The following is a 13,402-nucleotide window of genomic DNA, read 5'->3' as shown; positions in this document are numbered from 1 at the left end:
AAGAATGAATGAGGACGGGCACGGTGGCTCACACCTGTAATCCCAGCACTTTGGGAGGCTGAGGGGGGTGGATCATGAGGTCAGGAGATCGAGACCATCCTGGCTAACACGGTGAAACACTGTCTCTACTAAAAATACAAATTAGCCGGGCGTGGTAGCACGTGCCTGTAGTCCCAGCTACTCAGGAGGCTGAGGCAGGAGAATCGCTTGAACCAGGGAGGCGGAGGTTGCAGTGAGCCGAGATCGCGCCACTGCACTCCAGCCTGGGTAACAGAGTGAGATTTCGTCTCAAAAAAAAAAAAAAAAAAAAAGAATGCAAATGATTGTAAAATAAAAATTCGTAAAGTGTATGACAAGCATACAAATGCATGACAGTGAAAGCGGTAAGGAAGTGCTCGGCAAGCCCACCATATTTGATCTTGTCTGTTTTCGAACTCGCAGTGATGGGGTGCTTCCTACACTTCTCACTTTCAAACATGTATTCCTTGATGTACCCTGTTGCAGTGAGTGCTAAGGGTGCACCGTGCTCCCCTGAGGTCTGTGGCCAGTAAAAGGCAGAAAAAGTGTGACATTTGAAACAAAAACACAAGTGATAAAGAGGTTTGAGGCTGGACAGGTGAGGGGTGGCTGTCAGACGATTCACCTTCGCCTGTCACCAGACGTGAGGACTAAGCCTTCCTCCCTGCACCACTCACCACCACTACAGCTGCCGTTGCTGACTCACCAGAAATCGGGTTAATAGTCATCTTACTGGTTAGTATTAATCTTTCTGAATGTACGTATGGCTCCCATTTACTTCAATGTTTAGTATTAGAAGTGTGCGGAGTCTTTATTTAGAAATTTGGTGGTGTTTTTGTGACCAGGAATATGCCATAGGAACTTAACCCTTGTTCGTATCAATGAGCCTGGGATCCAACTGGTTTCATTATGTTGTTTCACTTACAGTCAATTTCCAAGAATCTATTAAGGACATTGAAGACTTACTGCATAGAAAAGCTGAGTGATACTATCAACCAGCTTCACTTAATTGACATTTATATGCTCTGCCACATGACATAATTCACATTATTTTCAAATGCACATGGAACATTCACCAAGATAGACTATAAAACATTTGCTCATCTATTAAATAAATCTTACCCAAACTTAAAAGAACTGAACTCACATAAAGTATGTTCTCTGGCTACAACAGAATTAAAGCAGAAATAACAAACAGAAAGTTATCTGGAAAATTCCCAAGTATTTGGAAATTAAACAACACACTTCTAAATACCCCATGGGTCAAAAAAGAAATCAGAAGGTAACTTGGAAAATATTTTGAAATGAATGAAATAATACAATATATCAACAATTGTGGGGCACATCTAAGGCAGTGCTGAAAGGAAAATGAACGTCATTAAATGCTTTCACTAGAAAACAAGGTCTCCAGTCAACACACGAACCTTCCACCTTAAGAAAAGAGGGCAAGGAAAACAAATTAAATCCAGAGCAAGTGCAAGGAAGGAAATATGAGAGCAGAAAGGAATCAAATTGAAAATGAGAAAAGCCAAAGAAAAAGAATCTATAAAACCAAAATCAAATTCTTTGAAAAAAACCAATAAAACTGATAAATCCTTAGAGTGGTGTAGAAAAAAGAGAAGACACAAGTTGCTGACACCTGGGCTGAAAGCCCACCAGCATTACGAGGGTGTTACGAACGCCACTATGCCAAGAAATTCGATATCATGGATGAAAGGGACTAACTTGAAAATACAAACTACCGAAGCTCACTCAGGAAGATTTAGATAACCCAAATATTTTTGTATTAAAGAAACTGACTTCACAGTTTAAAATCCTCTCAGAACAAAAGCTCCAGGTCTAGATGTCTTCACTAGTGAATTCTACTAAGTATTTAAAGAATTATTTTACACTATAGGGCTCTCTTAGCATATAGGAGCAAACACTTCCCAGTTCTAATTCCTGCATTGCCCTAACGCCAAAACCAGACACAGACATTATGAGAAAAGCAAACTACTGACCAGTGACACTGATGGACATACATGGTAAAGGCTTGATGCAATGTTGGCAAGCGGAAGCCAGCGATATACAAAAAGGGCAAAAAGCACGACCAAGTGTGGTCTACCCCAGAAGTGAAAGGTTGGTTCAACGTTTGAAAATTAACGAATGTAATTCACCTTCTGGAAAGATTTTTTTAAAAGGAAAAACTGATCATCTCAATTGATGGAGCAAAAGCACGTTGGCTGTGGGGCCCGGCCTCAGCTCCCACGTCGTTTCTGCTGCTCACCCAGCTGTGGCCTTTGCTAAAGGACTAGCAGCCCTGAGTGGACTCCCCTCATCTGATGACTGGCAGAGCCATTCCGTCCTCCCTGTGTTGGAGCGAGAACTAGAGACGGTAATGGAATTGTTGCCTTAAGAGCTTGAGAAGCAAGAATGGGCACTCATCAGCGTCCCTGCCCCACGGGCCGGTGGAGGCAGCAGCAGCATTCCCAGCTGGCCCCTGGAGCATCACAGAGTGAGTCTGTGCCAGAAACGAGTCAGGCTCACACGGAGACCGTGGCTCAGGGCTCTGTGTGCAAAGGGCAGCTGGCCGTGTGTCTGATCCTTGCCAGAAGCAGCTGTGTCACCAGTTTCAGAATCCCATCAAAGGCTGCATTTAATTCAGTGAGCCACAGGGAGCCCTCGGAGATTTCTTAGCAGAGCAGTGACGACTACAGAAATGCTGGGAATTATTGGAAATCCAGATTGTACACGTTAGTTGTAACTGACAAGGGACCCGGGTGATGAGGATGCTGAGTTCACCAAAAGCGCTGCTCAGGAAAAGGCACCCTTGCCTTCCCAATATCCCCAGGTCCCTGGGATCTAGCCAGGACCCTACATGGCCTTTTACCATAGCAGGCTATGGTTTCCTGCTCTGTTTCCTTGAGTGAGCTTGTGTGTCTGTCTCTGGGCTCCCCCGGAGTCGTGCTGAGAGCAGCTCTGGGTTCTTCTCCCCAGGTCAACCACATGGAGAGACAAGGACATACGCAGGTGCACCCAAGGAGGGGAGGGGGCACTCCATGCTGGAGCAGACGCACTGCTCAGTCCCACTGGTAACAGCCGTCCCTTCCACTGAAGCTTTTGCTTCCTAGCACAGTAGCCCCCTGTGTTCAGAGTCCTTTCCCCTGGCCCTTCCCATTACAGGGTGGGAGGCTCACTAGGTGTTCAGCCCTGGCTGCAGCAATCATCTCCTGGGATGCTGGCTGGCGCGTTTGTGCATTCAGTGAAGCTGAGCTACATGACTTTTAGTGTCAGAGATGCTCTGAATTTCTAGGGAAACTGGCTCAGGACAAAGGCATTTGGGATAGTTCAAGACTGGTAGGAAGCCCCAGAAAGTGAGACCAAGCTGGGTGAATTTGTTAAGCAACATTTATCCAGCATGTTGTGTAATGCCGGACCATTCATGTGTTCAGTAAATTTTAGCAATATTTTTAATTTCAAGAGAAAAAAAATGGCCACACATCAGTTATAATGTAGCACACTTGACACCCAGCACCGTATAACTGCCTTACACGTGGGAATCCATTTAACCTATGAGGTGGGCTCTATTATCTCTTTTTTACATTTATGGAAATAGCCACGGAAGAGCTAAAGAATTTGCCCCAGGTCCTCCCCAAAAGGACCTGCAAGTTGCCGGGCACACCACCTCACCACGGACACACTCTGGCCCCACAATCAGGGGCTGCCTTGTGCCTGCAGCTTGGCCATCCCTGAGTGACATCACGGTTCCTGGCCTTGTCCGCACGCCCCCAAGCCTGCTTACCCTGCTACTACTTGGAACTGACTCTGGAACAAGCGAAGAGTTTTCTAGGCTCAACTTAACTTCCGTGCCTTTTTGCCAAAAGCAAATTAAAACCTCAGATATGGATGTGTTGGGGCAGCAATGGCATGTATTACTTCAGCCCCAGCCTAAAGGCTGATTACAAGCGACCCAGTGACAACATGAGCCTGGGACACTGCCCTGCTCAGATTGTAGGTTTTTCTTAACATGATCCCCTTACTATCCCAACAGCTACCACAAGCAGAGGAGAAATCGGGTAGTAAAAAGGAACCATTCCCTCTTTTTCTCCCTTTATATGTGAGGATAATGCCCGGAACCTGGCGGCAACCGCGAGTGCCCACAGCTGCTTCCTGACGAAAGCACTGAGCTCAACCTAGCAGTCCTGGCTTCCTGTGGCTGCTGGAATGGTGTGGCTCTAGGGTGTGAACAGACACTGGGTCCCAAAAGCAGTGAAAAAATAGGGCATGGTTCAGGGAACAGCCCCTTACTGTGGAGGATCCCTCTGTGCACACCTACCTTCCGCGCAGCAGCACTCAGAACCCGTCCTGCGCTCTTCTTAGTCCCCAGGTGTCCAGAATTAGCGGGTTTTTGGTCTGACTGCAACAACAAAGCTGCGGACCCTCGCGGAGTGTGTTGCAGTTTCTTAAAGGCGGCGTGTGCAAAGCACGTCTAGAGTTTGTCCGCTCTGGTATTCAAATGTGTTCGGAGTTTTTTCTTCCTGGTGGGTTCACGGTACTGCTAGTTCACGAGTGAAGCCGAGTGAAGCTGCAGACTTTCGCGCTGAGTGTTACGGCTCCTAACTCGGCGCGCCTGGAGTTGTTTGTTCTTCCCAATGCATTCGTGGTCTCGCTGGCTTACAACACCGAAGCTGCAAACCTTCTGCGTCAGTGTTGCAACTCATAAAAACAGCAGGGACCCAAACACTCATCAACAACAATGAAAAACAAAGCTTACACAACACTGAAACAAACCCCAGCGGGTTGCCACCGCGGGCTCGGGCAGCCTGCTTTTATTGTCTTATCGGGCCCCACCCACATCCTGCTGATTGGTCCATTTTACAGAGAGCCAATTGGTCTGTTTTACAGAGAGCTGATTGGTCCATTTTGACAGGGTGCTGATTGGTGCATTTACAATCCCTGAGCTAGACACAAAAGTTCTCCACGTCCCCACTAGATTAGCTAGATACAGAGTGTCCATTGGTGTATTTACAAACCCTGAGCTAGACACAGAGGGCTGATTGGTGCATTTACAAACCTTGGGCTAGATACAGAGTGCTGATTGGTGTATTCACAATCCCTTAGCTAGACATAAAGGTTCTCCAAGTTCCCACCAGATTAGCTAGATACAAAGTGTCCATTGGTGCATCCACAAACCTTGAGCTAGACACAGGGTGCTGATTGTTGCATTTACAAACCTTGAGCTAGACACAGAGTGCTGATTGGCCCTCACAATCCCTTAGCTAGACATAAAGGTTCTCCAAGTTCCCACTAGACTCGAGCCCAGCTGGCTTCACCCAGTGTATCTCGCACCAGGTGGCAGGTGGAGCTGCCTGCCAGTCCCACGCCCTGCGCCCGCACTTTTCAGTCCCAGGGCGGTTGATGGGATCCGGCGCCGTGGAGCAGGGGGCGGCGCTCGTCCGGGAAGCTCAGGCCGTGCAGGAGCCCACGGCGCAGCGCGGGGGAGACTCAGGCATGGCGGGTTGCAGGTCCCGAGCCCTGCCCTGCAGGCCCGGCGAGAAATCGAGTGCGGCGCCGGTGGGCTGGCATTGCTGGGGGACGCGGTGCACCCTCTGCAGCTGCTGGTCTGGGTACTAAGCCCCTCAGTGCCCCGGGACGGCAGGGCCAGACGGCCGCTCCGAGTGCGGGGCCTGCCAAGCCCACGCCCACCCGGAACTCTAGCCTGAGAACCCCTCACACACCCACTGGATTCCTCTGTGGCACCTGCCGGCGCCTGGAACTGCATCCCCATGCTTAGGGCTTGTGTGACTCCTGAGCCAAACAGCCCGAGAGGAGAGGCCCGGCCCCCACCCATCGCGGTGCCCAGCGCCCACCTGCGCCAGGCTCAGGGAACACTGGCTGAGCTGGTGATCTGTGGGACCCAACGCGGGGTGCCTCCATTTGCTCAGTTATAAAATCAGGGGGCTCAGTGACTTCCAAGCTTCGATATGAAACCATTTCTGTAGAAGGATGCTGGATCAGTCTGCTCTGGCTGCCTTAACAAGCACCACGCACTGGGCGTGCACTCGGGGCTTCAGCAACACACATTTGTTCTCTCTCAGTCCTGGAGGGCAGATGGCTTTGAGCCACGTGTGGCAGGGCTGGCTTCTCTGGAGCCCTCTCCTTGGCTTGCAGATGGTGTCTTCTCCCTGTCGCCTCGCAGGGGCCTCCCTCTGTGTGTGTGTCTGTGCCCTCTCTTCTTAAAAGAGCACCATTCGCGTTAGTTTAGGGCTCACCCTAAAGACCTCATTTTAACCCAATTCTCTTTCTAAAGGTCCTGTCTCTAAATGCAGTCATATTGAGGTACAAGAGGCATCTTCATCCATTCTCTGTCACTTATAACAGAATATCTGAAACCGGGCAATCTATAAAGAAAAGGAATTTATTTCTTGAAGTTATGGAGGCTGAGAAGTCCAAGATCATGGGGCTGCATCTGGTGAGGGCCTTCTTGCTGGTGGGGATTCTGCAGAGTCCTGGCAGTGCAGGGCATCACATGGTGAGGATGCTGAGCACGCCGGCTCATGTGTCTCTTCCTCTTCCTATAAAGCCACCAGTCCCAATAGCATGATAAACCATGAATCCATTAACGCATTAATGCATGAACCATCTATTAAAGGCCCCACCTCTCAAGACTTCCACACTGAGGATTACTTTTCAACATGAGTTTTGTGGGGACAAATCTTCATAGCGTGGGGGTTAGGACTTCAACATATGAATTCGGAGGGGGACACAGTCAGCCCACAACAGATTATGTCACAGCCTCGAGTGGAGCCACAGGACCTCCCGGGGGGACTCTGCCAGGCCTCCATGGCAGTGGCCTGGAGGAAGGAGGCAATTCTGAAAGCAACATCTGAATGATGAGAAGGTGGTTTCGAGATTGCTGTGCTTGTGCTTACGAGCCTGTTTATTAGAAGATTTTCCAGTAAACCTCCTTGTGAAAATGTGGGGATTTTTTCTCCCATTGTTTTGCTGTCCGATGGCAGCCCAGACAGGTGAGTGGAACGTTGGTCTCACCGCTTCCTCTCCACTGCGGCGCTCGGTGCAGCCCTTCCTCTGGCTCGTTCTCCCTCCCTCCCTTAAATACAGAAATGAGTCCCTGAAACATTACTTCAAGGGATGCTTACTCTGTGGGGCGGCCTGCATTGGGAGACTCCTGTGGAGGAGAGAGGGACCAGCCCTGTGGCCTGGGCTGTTTGCATCTGGAGCCCTCGCCCGCACTTCCTTTCGGGAGGCTGCCCGGCTTTCTCATTGTGCAGAGTCCATCCTGCAGACCACTCCTCTCCTGTACTGCATGGCGGAACGCTCCTCAGCACAGTGCTCGCCTCACCCGGGGAAACTGAGTGACCTCAGAAGACAGAATTGCCACGCCAGTAACAGCCCGCATCCCCCGCCCCCATGGCCTCAGCTCGGGAGGGGCCATGCTGCGCGCTGCGTGGTCAGCAGGCTTCGAGGGGCACCGGAGGCTCACCCGTCTGCTGTGTGCACGTCCATGTTATGAGCCCCGCCCTCCCAGCCCCGCAGCCTCTCCCTGGCCTGGACATGCGGTGCCACCCATGAGCACCTGCTGTTTCCATCCGTGCCACCCATGAGCACCTGCTGTTTGTCATCCGTGCCACCCATGAGCACCTGCTGTTTCCATCCGTGCCACCCATGAGCACCTGCTGTTTCCATCCGTGCCACCCATGAGCACCTGCTGTTTGTCATCCGTGCCATCCATGAGCACCTGCTGTTTGCACCCACACAGCGTCTAGAAAAGGAAGCAGCTCAGGGAGCTCAGGACATGCGCTGGGAAGAGGCAGGCGGGCAGAGGGTGGTCCCCAGATTTCCATCCTTAAAAAGGGGTGCTGGAGAGCCGGGTGAGGTGACCGGCCCCATCCTCCCAGCCCAGCGCGCTTGCGCCTGGGTTTCCCCAGCCCCTCCCGGCCGCCTCAGCCCCTGCCTGTGTTCCGTGGGGGCTTCTTGGTTTCTTGTAAAAGACACAATTAGAGTAACCCCAGAGCTTGATTCCCACCTCACTTCATAAACACAACAGGGAAATGCCGGTGACACACAAGCGTTCCTCAAACCACCTTGTTTTTGAGCTCTGCAATGGAAACACACCACTTCCTTCCACTGGGTCAGGCCCACGCCTCCCGGCGGCGGGCACCGCCCCCCAGCTGCCTGTGCCATCCCAGCCAGAGCCCAGATCATTCTTTCCACTAAGACGCCTGAGTCTCCTGGTGGAACCCAACCCTTTCAAAGACTGTGGGTTGGTGTGGGGTTTTTTTGCTGTTGTTGTTTGGGTTTTGGTTTTTCTTAAATTGCATAAGACAGTAAATAGGTTAAATGAGGTGAGTGGGGGTGCTCACCTGCAGTCCACATTCCCAGTACCACCCCCAGCACTCCCTACTCAAGAGACTCCTCTGTGTGGCTGTTTGGACCCAAATCAGCGACCCTGAAGCATGAGCAGAGGCTGGACAGGGAGGCAGAGGCAGGGAGCGGCAGGCACTGGGGGAGGGGACAGACCTGCGCCTTCTTGTCGTGGCCACTCTGAGCAGCCACCTTGCACTGCTGAGTTCTGCTGCTCCAGGGCTGCCCAGCACTGCAGCTAGAACTTCTCCGTGCGGGCCCCCAGCACCCCGTAGAGGCCTCCTTTTTGCATGTGAATAGATGATCCCTGCCTCAACTTCCCCTCCAGGGGCTGCCCCAGCTTGTGCCTCATCTCCCCTACTGCTTCTCATCCTTCCAGGGAGCCAGGTTGGGCCAGGGGAGGGACAGGTCCACCAGGTGGGCATGCAGGCAGGTGGGCAGGTCCTGGAATTGGAAGGCTAGGCCCAGCGCCTGAGGAAGCAACAAGAATTAGACTCTGGGACTGAAGTGTGAGGGACACGCACCTGATATTTCCATAAAAAGTGTGACTCGGCACTGAGCCAGGACCCCTGGCAGACAAGCCCAGGGGCTTCCTGCCACATCACAGCTGGACTCAGGAGAAGCAGCCGAGCCCAGGGCAGAGATGGCTGTGCCAGGCTGGGCAGCTCTGAGATCCCCACCAGGCTGGCTGCCCAGTTCCCTCTCCTAGCTTTGTCCCTCAGTCCTCCTGCCCGGCCACCCCGTCCCTTCTGTTCACCACAGCCTCCAGCCCCACCTAGGCACTTCCTGAAAGCCCACAGTGACCCCAGTATTTTCACATCACCAGCACATAGGATGAGCATTGCTTCATTTGGAAATCGCGGTGTCCTCTCCTAGAGGAGTGGACACAATAAGACCACATCTAGCTTTCAGCATGACTCTCAGAGACCCACTCTGGCCCCAAGCTTCCTGTGACGCTGGTGACCTGGAGTCATGGGCTCTAGAGCTCCACAGAAACAGCCCATCACGGGCCGGAGACAGAGTGACCGCCCCCGTCCCCACCTCCCAGATTCCCTGGCTGCCCCAGTGGGGGCCCCATCACGGGCCGAGCACAGAGTGACCGCCCCCATCCCCACCTTCCAGATTCCCTGGCTGCCCCACTGGGGGCCCCATCACGGGCCGAGGACAGAGTGACCACCCCTGCCCCCGTCCCCACCTCCCAGATTCCCTGGCTGCCCCAGTGGAGGCTCCTCCACTCTGGGGTCCGTCTTCCGTGCCCCTGACTGACCACTGCCCCTTCTTTTTCCTGCCCGAACCTCTGACTATAACGGGGCTGCCCTTCATTTCGAGAAAGATATTTCTGTTGCAATCAACCCATTTTTCCAGGGGCCTGAGTGCCACTGTGCCTGCATTTCTCTGGTAACCATTTCTTGAACAGTTTCTATGATGGTTTCTGGAAAGGCCCAAACCAGGGCCCTAAACAGAGTCTTCAATCCTGTTACCTGTTTTGGTTCCAGAGACTCCACTGCATGACAGCAAAGCTAAAAACCCAGGAAAGCAGACGTGCCAAAGAGCATGTCTTGGGGGGGGTGCCCTGCCTCCCTCTGCTTGTTTACAGCCATCCTGATGAATCCCCTAAACTATCACTTCAAACCCCTAAAGGCTGGAGGAAGAAAAAAGCAAATGCCACCACTGTTGCCATCTGAAAAGCAAGAGCAGCTCTGAGAGCTCAGCACAGCCAGTGTTCATGAGTCCCCCACGCCTGGCCCAGCTGTTCTCCCTCCACACCTCGCCCTGCCCTCCCTCCAGCCGCTCTCCCTCCACACTGCGCCCTGCCCTCCCTAGCACCATCCTCTCGCTTCCTCCCCAGTGTTGTGGTTTGGTCTTTGATTTCAAACTCACTCAACATCCATTCAGTACATGTTGAGCTGTCATCAAATTCATTCACCACGCATTTGCCTAAAGCCTGTCGTGCGGCATCTCTGGAGCTCCCTAAGGCCCTACGCCTGCTGTCCCTCCCTGCAGGGGCCCCCTCGGTGCCAGGCTTGCTCCCGGGACCACACCTTGGTCCCTGAGGAAGTCTTGTCCAGTGGACAAAAGCACGAAAGGCCTGAGGACTCATCTGCTGCGAGGGGACTCCCCTTAGTAAGCTGGGACCCAGGGCCCACATTGCTGTCTGCATCCGCCTGTGTAATTCACGCAATGCCCACCCCAGCTTTGTGAGCCATGTGCTGCTGCACCCCCACTTCACAGATGATGAAAACTGAGGTGCCCCAGGCGCCCAGCCGATCAGTGGCACAACTTGGAACAAAGCCACAAAGACCCCACCACGGCACTCAGGAGACAAGGGTGTGCAGGAGAAGGTGAATAGTGCAGAGCTCACCCGCACCGCGTTCTATGCTCCAAGGAAGCTGCTCCAGTGCTAATGGGAAGATGTGTTGTTGTTGTTGTTGTTGTTGTGTTGATGTTGTTTTTTGAGATGGAGCCTCGCTCTGTTGCGTAGGCTGGAGTGCAGTGGCACAATCTCTGCTCACTGCAACCGCCGCCTCCCAGGTTCAAGCGATTATCCTGCCTCAGCCTCCTGAGTATCTGGGACTACAGGCATTTGCCACCATGTCCAGCCGATTTTTGTATTTTTAGTAGAGATGGGGTTTCACATTGTTGGCTTTTGAACAGCATTTTGGAGCTCTTCTTCCTTCCCTTGGTTCCTTTTCCCCACTTCTCTGCTTTACTTTGGGCCCCCAGTTAGTGGGTTAGAAACTGTAGGAAAAACAAAAAGCTGTATGAGGAAGGGAAGGCCACCCCAGTGCCCCTTGGCCCTGCGGGGAAGAGTTTCCTGGTGCTTCAGGGACGTGGCTTCCCCATTGGCTCTCAGCTTGTAGGGCAGACAAAGCGCAGAAATCACCGTTATGGTCGCCAAGCAAAGCTCACATCGTCAGCTGCAATTTGATCACAGATGACCATAGGCATATTGTAGTTTCACCCCAGAGAGTGACCGTGTGGCTAAGCGGATGGGAGAGGGGGCTGCAGGAAAGGAAGGGGGGATGCCATGGAGGGACAGCCAGCAGGACAGCTGGGGACAGCGCTGTCACCATCGGGGCTTGGGAGGGTAGACGGCTCTCAAGGGCAAACTCTCGCACTCACCGAGGAAGTCAGTAGGTAAGACAATCAGCAACCCGGGGCACAGGGCACGGAGTCTTGGGTGGAGTCCTGGGTGGAGGCAGTCCTGGGTCCACAGTCCTGGGTAGAGGCACCTGCAGAGTCACAGGTGGAGGGAGCCAGGTGCCGCTCTGGGGAAGGAGTGCCTGGGGCTTTTTCTTCCCATTCTAAGCCTTGCTGTGTTCTTTGATATTTTACCACAGATGTCATTACCTTGACAATGTTTTACAAGACCAGTGAACACAGGACCAGAGGAGGTGGGTGCTTGTCTTGGTTTCTTGTTTGGGCAATAGCTTCCCACCTGCAGTTAATGAATATCTTCCCCCACGTACCCCACACAGTTGAGGCTCAAGGGAGATACTTAGATAGTTCCAAAGCAGCCAGGGCAGTTTCAAGTAGTAGCAATAGTAGTAGTGATTATTGCATTATTATCATTTTTAGAACAGGGCAGACATGAAAAACAGTCCAAAAATAAAAATAAATTCAGACACTAATGAGAGCCATTCAACACCATTTCAATGGAGGGGGAATGTTTATAAGGGAACACCTGAGGCCTGCAGAGATGTTGCCTGTATCTGAAAAGGTGCTGGTTGCAGTGAGGGTGGCCCTGCTCTCAAAGAGGCAAACCCACGGTATGTAGACAAAATTATTCAAAGGGTCACCCTTGACCCACTCACTCCACTTGTTAAGAACGTACTCCTTGGAAATAACTATCGATCTACATGCACACATCTAAGGGGGCCAACCCAAATTTCAACAGTGGAGAAACAAGTAACAAAATGTGGCTCTTGGCTGGGTGCGGTGGCTCACGCCTGTAATCCCCAGCACTTTGGGAGGCCGAGGAGGGCGAATCACCTGAGGTCAGGAGTTCAAGACCAGCCTGGCCAACAAGGTGAAACCCCGTCTCTACCAAAATACAAAAAAATTAGCCAGGCATGGTGGCGTGTGCCTGTAGTCCCAGCTACTTGGGAGGCTGAGGTCGGGGAATCCTTTGAACCTGGGGTGCAGAGGTTGCAGTGAGCCAAGATTGTGCTACCGCACCCCAGCCTGGCGACGGCAAGACTCCGTCTCAAAACAAACAAATCCCCCAAAAAATGTGGCTCTTAAATGTGGGCCCTGAGCAGGGGTGAGGTGGGAGGTGTGTTGGCAGCTGGAGCTGCCCACGGGCTCCACACAAGTGTCCTGTAGTGTGTGGCAAGGACAGGGGAGTGGGTGGGCTGCAGGAGAGGGACAGGAATGTCCTCGAGCTTCTCTGTCAGCGCCTCCATCACCCATGTGTCAGCTCGTAAGTGTCCGCCTAGAGGTGATGGGGTCACTTCCTCTCACATTTCAGCTGTTGAAGTCAGTAATGTGGCTGAGCTTTCCTGCAAAGAAGCCAAGGGAGTACAACTCACCAGAAAGTTTGCGAAACCTCATGCTTTCTATAAAGGGAAATTGATTTTGTCTTCAGTGATTGGAGGGGCGTGCCAAAGTGTAAAGACAGTGGCACTGTGCCGTAAACAACGAGCTGACTCCTCTAGGCAGCTGTGGAATAGGAAGGGATGGGAGGAGATGGGATGGATGGGAAGGGATGGGATGGAGTAGGGTGGGATTGAAAGGGAAGAGATGGGATTGGAAGGTAAGGGATGGGAAGAGAATAGACAGTAAGGGAAGAGATGGGATGGAATGGAAATGGATGATATAGGATGTGAAGGGATGAGACAGGGTAGGAAGGGATGGGATGGGATGGATAGGATGGATGGGTGGGAGAGGATGGAAGGGAAGGAAATGGATGAGATGGAAAGGATGGGATGGGATGGATGGGGTGGGATGGGATGAAAGGGATGGGGTGGAATGAAAGGGATGGAATGGGATGGATGGGATGGGATGAGATGGAAGGGAT

At 52.3% G+C, this 13,402-nt stretch overlaps 1 long non-coding RNA gene across 1 annotated transcript in view; it reads right to left on the bottom strand.

Moving 5' to 3' along the window:
- LOC131382166 (uncharacterized) overlaps nucleotides 1-4,717 on the bottom strand; it is a 38,372-nt gene extending 33,655 nt beyond the window's left edge. Inside the window, exon 1 of the long non-coding RNA XR_009211414.1 lies at nucleotides 4,334-4,717. This is a non-coding gene — a long non-coding RNA (uncharacterized LOC131382166). The remainder of the gene's footprint in view (nucleotides 1-4,333) is intronic.
- Between the last annotated feature and the right edge of the window lie 8,685 nt (nucleotides 4,718-13,402).

This window comes from Hylobates moloch, unplaced genomic scaffold (assembly GCF_009828535.3).
Source record: "Hylobates moloch isolate HMO894 unplaced genomic scaffold, HMol_V3 SCAFFOLD_20, whole genome shotgun sequence".
Classification (NCBI taxonomy): Eukaryota; Metazoa; Chordata; class Mammalia; order Primates; family Hylobatidae; genus Hylobates; species Hylobates moloch.
Note: the sequence above shows the minus strand (reverse complement) of the source record. Positions and strands in the feature narration are given on the sequence as shown.